The following is a 6,357-nucleotide window of genomic DNA, read 5'->3' as shown; positions in this document are numbered from 1 at the left end:
TTTATAGTTTCAGTTCAAAGCAGCTCGCGCTCGCCCCGTTAGAAGCTCTGAGAGAAAGTCTGCGTGTGAGGCTGACAGAGGCTGAGAGAGACTGAGAGACGTGTTTGAGATGTGCTGTTTTCCTTAATGCATAACTTACATTGCACAGGTATATTCTCCATCTGTAAATGTTAAAAAAAACAATGGAAATATTTCCATTTTGCTGTCAGAAGTGCATGAGCTTTTGCTTGAGCGATTCTCCACTTGTCAATCGCAGCCACGCATGCGCGCCAAACAGCCCATACGGAAATGTAATATATGACATATATGTCCCTATATCGCTAATGACACCATCATATATGCTAAATATAAGACAATATATTGCTATCACATATATACATATCTCTAGATATATGTTGATATAGGTTTATAACATATATAAATTTGGCATATTAAATTAGTATATTGACATATATTAATATGATGCATATGATTATTATTTATATAATACTGTATGTTTTGACCATATATGTAACCGATATGTTTAATTTATATATGCCAAACTATTCAAACAACATACATTTCACATACCTATGGTTTCCTTATTCATGTGTTTTCCTTATTTGAACAGTTTGAACTTTTATCAAGTCTACACATCCACATTTCATTTCTATCCCATTTTCGAATCTTTTATAAAATGTATTATTTTACCTAAAAAATGGATTTGTGGTACTGTTCGTTTTACACGTTTTGTTAAAACAACACAAATATATTTAGTTTTCCACCAAAACACAATTGTATTGTGTTTAATCAACTTAAACGGTTTAATTTTAAACTTTACTTAATTATCAATCGTTAAACTAACGTAAAGGGTTTAATTTCGTAATTCAAAAAAAACCGGAAGTGACGATTTCCAACGCATTTGATGACGGTGCAGAGGGGAGCAAGAGGTGGTACCAGTCAGGTAAGACAATCTAAAGTTTTTCTTGTGTTAAGTCAAAGTCTTTAATTTATCTTAGAGTTTCTGTTTTGGGGTGCTTTTGTTTTGCAATCTAGTATTGTGTAATCGGTTTATTGCACCGTTAATAGATGATTTTGAGCGGTTGGGAGCAGTGTTAATTTCGTTGACTAAATATTTTCGTCACGAATATATTTTTGCGGACGAAAACGAAATGAAAACTAAAATAGAAGGCACTGATGGAGACTAAATTGATTGACATTATCGTCAACAAATAAAGGACGAGACGAAAATAGACTGTGACGAAAATCAAATCAGCAGACGGGAGAGATGCGAGGAATGAGCAAAAGAACCGGCAAAACAGAACAGACTGCATGAGAGAAGAGAACCAATCAGAGCCTGACTTATTGAGACGTGAAGCGAAGGTTTTCAGTTTTTAAATGAGCTCCCGGGAAGACAGCATTCGAAGAGGTGATGTCTAAAAGAGCGACAAAATGTCCACAGCTCACTTCACGTTTGACGACGAACCAAACAAAACGAAGTGTAAAGCACGCGGAGCGCTCATTCGTGGCAAGAACACCACCAATTTGAAAAGACATTTACAGACGAGCCACCTGGACATTTTCTCAAATGTAATTTCACAACGATGTTCTTTTGTTTATTGAGCTAAGCAAAATTGGAAGACTGCAGTGCATAGATGTTGTAGCATTAAATATTACGAACTGAAAAGTACTGTAAAATAGCCCCTTCTTCAAGTTAGATGAGAGCACAATACTAATACGTAATATCATGATAAATACATTTGATTAATACTAATGTTTAGTATATTTTATAATGTTCTTCTTGTTGACAATATCACAAATATTTCTATATTAGTCATGTGAAACATGAATGTTCACATCCTATCATTATACATACAAATCTAGCAATATTGTAGTATTTAAAACATACAATATTGCTAGACAAATGAATACCTTATAAAATCTTGTTACTTTTTTTATCCACCTAGCTGCCAACTTATTAAATATTTACTTTAAATGTATGCACTTATTGTTCAGCTCAGCTGTAAGCTTTAAGGTCCTGGACCTAACGTTATTTTTCTTTTATTGATGGTCAGTTGGCAGCTAGTTATTGTTTACATTATCCTGACAGTGTTTGTTGCTGCATAAATGCTTTTGAATCGAAATAAAGACACAGTTGTGTTGAAATAAAGTTGAATTTGTGTTTTATATATATAAGTTTGTTTCCTATACCAGCTGTAAAAAATTGTCTAGTAAATCTGTTATTGATTTTAGTCTTATTTTAGTCGACTAAAATACCAAGCAATTTTAGTCGACTAAAATACCAAGCAATTTTAGTCGACTAAAATAAGACTAAAATTAAAACAAATCAGATGACTAAAACTTGACTAAAACGAAAAAGAATTATATTCAAAAGACTAAGACTAAAACTAAATTAAAATTTCGTGTCAAAATTAACCCTGGTTGGGAGATGTGAAAGCGCACGACTCTCTGTAATGTATTTACTTTAGTATATATATATATATATATATATATATATATATATATATATATATATATATATATATATATATATATACACACTAGGGCTGAAACAATTACTAGACATTATCGACAACGTCGACGATAAAAAGAAAAATTGTCGACAAATGTTTTTGAGTAACGTTAGTGGTTTGATCTTGTATCTGCCTAATTTGAAAGCCTGCAATAATGCAGTTTGACCAGTGTGGCGCTGTAGCGCAAGATTGTAATACACTCTCCTGATTCAATTCAAAAGAAGAAGATAGCACTTCAGTTTGAGGAAACCGACCCGATCTGAACCTTGGATGAATATGTAAATATATACTGCACGCCTTCCTCTCAATAACTGCATAAACTCAACAAAAACTGACCGTGATGTTAAAGCTCTTAAGGACACAGCGATGTGAAAATACAGAGTCAGTGTCGCTAGAATTATAACTTGATTTCCTGTTATAAAGCAGCTCTCCAGTGTGGAGTTAGCTAATAATAAAATAATTTTAAATAAAGTGGGGGAAATATTTCATTAAAGTTTTAGTTCTGCGCTAGATCAAACCAAACAGTTATGCTTATCATAACCCAATAAGGTATTTTAAGAGAGATTGTATTTATTAATAAAATGTTTATCCAAAAATAAAACGTCCTATCACTTACCTTTACTTTATATTATACATATGGCTTACAATAAGAGATGTTAAGAGACAGAATGATTTGTCATTCAGCTACTTCCTCATATAACTAATCAAATGGCGAATAGGAGTTTCTCTCTTATCTCATTTTGTGTGCCAAATATATTTGTTTAAATTAATTGTATTAATAATACATAATGACTTTCAAAAGTGGAAGTAATTACCTTTATTTGTTATAATATGTATATTTTAACTAATTGAAAAAGATAAATAATCAATAAATGTCTAACCTTGAGATGTTGACCAAGTTTTGAGAGCCCTGGCTCAGCACAGTGGAAGTATTTGAAGCTTTGTTTATGAACATGGCGGTGTGGTCATACAATGACTTTAAACCGGACACTACTCTGAGCTGTTTACATTATACATATGCTCCAGATATGTAATCAGGTCCACCTTTTTGGAATGGTAAACATGACACTAGTCATCACTCACACAAATAAATCATTTAATATTTTGATAATTGAATTGGTTTTTGCTGTTCAATTTTTTTTTTTTAACACATTGCACTTCATGTGTTTACAGATTTGTGCAGAATTTGACACATACAGAATTACCTTAGGCCCATCAGAATCAACAATCTTTGCCAAACTGGATCCAGACTGCAAAACTTATGAAGATGTTTGCATAATGAAGAAGAGTCCTTGGACAAATAATGAAACCCTCTTGGTGCCCACTACACATGTAAGAACAACCTTGTATTAAAACATTATTCTCTGACTGGTTACTGGAAATTGACAAAAAAAGACAGATATAATAAGACAAGGTTTATTAATACAATAAATACAAAATATGTGTTATTACTATAAACTGATAGATTTATTTTGATGCAAGGCAGGGGTGTCCAGACCTGCTCTAGGAAAGCCAGTCTTCTGTGGGGTTCAGCTCTAACACACCTGCCTGGAACTTCAGGTAAGACTTTTCTGTTTTAAAATTCCCAAGAACCTTGATTAGCTGGTTCAGGTGTGTTTAAATGGCTAGGTCACCCAAAAATAAACATGTCATTACTCACCCTCATGTCGTTTCAAACCCGTAAGACCATGATTCATCTTCAGAGCACAAATTATGATATTTTTTAGGGATGCCCCGATCATGATTTTTCATGGCCGATACCGATTTTTTTTACAAGCAAACTGGACGATTTTTTTTTTTTAATCTTTAAGCAACAAACAAGAAGGAAGGACAGTCCACAGTCTACAGTCCAATATTGAGGAAAAGCTCAATGAAGCCCCTTTCACACTGCGATTCTGGCAAATACAGGTCCCGTAACGACACGTGACATCATGTCGAAAACATTAGGCAGGTAATACTTTCACTGAATCTGGCGAACGATCTCGATCTTTTTTTTTCAGTGAACGTTGATCTTCCTTCAAAAACAGCCGCTAAAAGAGTCGCACGATAACGTGCGTCATCACTTAGACACGGCATTAGATCTGGCTTTTGTTCACACAGCGCTTGTCCCGGGATTAAACCCAGCAATGTTACTACGTCCCCGAGTTCAATGCTGGAATCAATCGCGGGATGTGTTTGCTTTCACACAGAAGTAATGTAGTCGGAGCATGCGGGCGCACTTCTGGAAAAATCGGCCGGAAAAAATTCCAAAGACCGGCCGATTACCAATCGCATATTTAAAGCAAAAACCGTCTGGTTTCCGATTTATGGCCGGTCAATTGGTGCATCCCTAATATTTTTATGAAAATGCAAGAGATTTCTGAACCTCCATAAAGGCTGCAATGCAACAGAAATGTTCCCAGAGTCATAGTAAGGACATCAGTAAAACAGTTCTTGTGACAACAATGCTTCAACCACACTTTTACAAAGGTACAAGAATACATTTTGTGCAAAGAAAACAAAAATATCGACTTTATTCAACAACTCTTCTCCAAATCACATATTCTGCCATTATGGAGAGTAACAAGAGGCATGAACATTGCTTTCCTCTGCGTGTAATCAAGGCTCAGTGCATGCGTGTTGTAGGTCAGCAGCACCATGCGCATGATTTATTTACATGCTGTTGATAATGGTGGAAGATGCGATTTGGAAAATAATTGTTGAATAAAGTCGCTGTTTTGGTTTTGTTTGCACAAAAAAGTATTTTTGTTTACTTTGTAAAATTATGGTTGAACCACTGGTGTCACATGGACTGTTTTACTGATGTCTTTACTATGTTTCTGGGTCTGGGAACATTCCAGTTCTGTTGCTTACCATACGGGGTCCAGATGTGTGTACCATTTTCCACTGTGATGTTTGTGAGAATCCCATCTTGACTGCTTGCCTGGATTTCCCATAAGAAGATGAATGACTGACTTTTTTTCATGTAATTTTAGAAAAAAAAACAAAGGCTAAATTTTGTTGTTTTCATCTTCAGACTAATGAAATTGAAGTATCCAAATGAAGACCCTAGCAGTATGGAGTATATGGTGAGTTCAAGGTTAATAAATTATTTGTTAAAGTTAATACACAAGAATTTGAGTTCTCCATCCTTTTAAATACTTCTAGGATACAGACGTTGCCAGCAGTCAGGAGGTGATCCAGAAGACTCGTGGAAATCTATCTGAAGCTGCATCATTGAAGACAGTCCAGCAGATGTTGGAGTTTTAAAGGATACAGTTCTTCAGGACCTATAGCAGTTTACAGTCTGCAAAACCATGTTGCTGGGACTGATTTATGGACTGAACTTGAGCAACCCTCCTGAACTCAGGTACACATTTGGAATACTGAAGAAGTTATTTCTGGAGCCAGTTCCTGTTCCTGGAATAAGGTTTGATTGGTTGCCCATGAATGCCAATTAGAATTTTATTTGCTATTTTGTGTAATTTTGTAATGTGGTTTAAACTATATTTTACTGTGTGTAATTATTTATTGCTTGTTTAACAAATACACTTTGATCATTTGTGACATCTTGTCTTTTGTCTCATTACAAGACAAAACACACAAAAAAATGCTTTGTTGAAGGGAGTAACTTTAAAAAGAAAATATTGTGTTAAAGTAACTAGAACTAATTGTGTGGAACCTATGGAAGCATATGGGTAGCATTATTCAATTTGGGATGTAATATGCAAAATGACAATGCAATATGTAAAATGGCAATGCATTTCTGTATTTACATTTACATTTTCCAATACACTTGTGCAACGTTTGGTGCAAAATGAAAATTAAATTACATAATTTTCATTTGCCATTTACTACACCAGTT

General features: G+C 34.5%; 1 long non-coding RNA gene across 1 annotated transcript; it reads left to right on the top strand.

Moving 5' to 3' along the window:
• The first annotated feature begins 779 nt into the window (after nt 1-779).
• Nucleotides 780-6,001, top strand: LOC113069127 (uncharacterized). The gene is made up of 5 exons (XR_003279661.1): nt 780-943; nt 3,687-3,845; nt 3,996-4,073; nt 5,530-5,581; nt 5,661-6,001. It is a non-coding gene; the product is annotated as an uncharacterized LOC113069127 (long non-coding RNA).
• Nucleotides 6,002-6,357: the final 356 nt, after the last annotated feature.

Source organism: Carassius auratus, chromosome 5 (assembly GCF_003368295.1).
Source record: "Carassius auratus strain Wakin chromosome 5, ASM336829v1, whole genome shotgun sequence".
Taxonomy (NCBI): Eukaryota; Metazoa; Chordata; class Actinopteri; order Cypriniformes; family Cyprinidae; genus Carassius; species Carassius auratus.
This window is presented reverse-complemented; position numbering and strand designations above follow the sequence as displayed.